This window comes from Sciurus carolinensis, chromosome 3 (genome assembly GCF_902686445.1).
Source record: "Sciurus carolinensis chromosome 3, mSciCar1.2, whole genome shotgun sequence".
NCBI classification, from domain to species: domain Eukaryota; kingdom Metazoa; phylum Chordata; class Mammalia; order Rodentia; family Sciuridae; genus Sciurus; species Sciurus carolinensis.
The window spans coordinates 49,690,865-49,692,528 of NC_062215.1; positions in this window are offsets into that span (position 1 = coordinate 49,690,865).

A 1,664-nucleotide genomic window follows, 5' to 3' on the forward strand; every position below is an offset into this window, starting at 1 on the left:
TGATAAATATACAAGATGATTGGTAGGCTAACTGCCCTGATTTGATCGATATTTAATGTATGCCTGCATCAATACATGAAATCATACCCTATAAATATGTACAACTATGAAGTATTGAAAAATAGAGAAAAATATCAGATAATAGATCTAATACTCATCAAAGGATAAGGAAGAATAAAATTGCCTTTATAATAACAAAAGACATTTAAAACACAAAGTCCTGGGGCCAGGGATAAGAGCTAGCTAAGTAGAAGAGCACGTGCTTAGCATGCACAAGGCCCTGGGTTTGATCCCCAGCACCACAAAAAATAATAAGAATACTACTAATAATTAATAAATGTAATTCAGCCCAAAGTCCTTACATTAATTTGCAAGGCTCTAAACCAACTGACCCCTGCCACTTCAGTCCCACTACTGGTTCATCCTATCCCAGTGATCCTCCTTCTGTTCTTGCTCAGCCACACCTTAGCTTTTGTTCCCTCTACATGGAATACTGTCCCCTTTTGATAGTCTTGTGGCTTGCTCATTCATTTCATTGGTGAACTAGTTCTTCTTAAATATTACCTCTGCAGAGAAACTTTCACTGATCAGTCTATTTAGACACCACACATCCACTGTAACCTTACCCTGCTTTCCTTTCCATTGGAGCATTTATCAGTAAGTGACATCATATATCTTAGTTGTCTGTCCCCACATACACACACAACCTAGATGTAATTTCCGTGCGAGCAAAGCACAGCACATAAAATCCTCCCAGTATATAGTAGTTCCTCAAGAAATATTTGTTGAGTAAACAATTGAATGAGTGCATGTTCTCGCTGTGTTGCTGGTTCTCTGCTGAGCACTATATACAGCTTTGAATCAGCAGTTTCAGGTGCAGATTTCTTCAACATCCTAGCTTGGTGAGAGATCCCAAACTGATTTCATTTAGCCCCATATTAAGGTCATACTTAAGGACTTTGGCATCTTGCCCCCTTTCAGGTGCAGTGATGAATTTATCCCCATTTGCCTATGATTGTTCTGATTTTAAAACTGAAAGTTGGAAGAACTCCCTCAGTCGCAAGCAACCAGAATGGCCGTCGCCATGCTTTCAGGTATTCAGGTTCTAGTCTCCCTGTTTGTTTTATTGTTGTGTATGGGAGGAAGAGAGGTTGACCTAAGAGTGTTCGGGCTGTCTAAACAGGGTGTTAGTTATGTGTAGTAGGCATAACGGGAAGATATGATGGGCAATGGGTCAGCTCACAGGTCTTAACAGATAGTAATATAAAAGATACAGAAGAAAAACCTTGACCTAACTTCCAGAGCCTTCTGTCACTAGCAGTGGTTGGTGCATCCTCCAAAGAAGCTCATGATTCCTAAATCTCAGGTTCTTCTGTTAACATGAGGCTCAATCATTCTGCCCCTTCCCAAACTATCATGTTACTTCCAAACAGTAACCTTCCATATATTCATTGCCTCAGAACCCATTTTAAATATAAGTAAACTATTGACCAGAAAGGTAAGGTAACTGCCCAAATTCACATAGCTTAAATGGTAAAGTCAGAATTTGGTTCACACACATTCTGCTTCTCAAGGTCCTTTCTTAGTTACTACATTATCATGAATATTTAATGATATAAATACATATTTTGTGTCCAACGAAGGATGTAGCTTTTTTAGGGTAC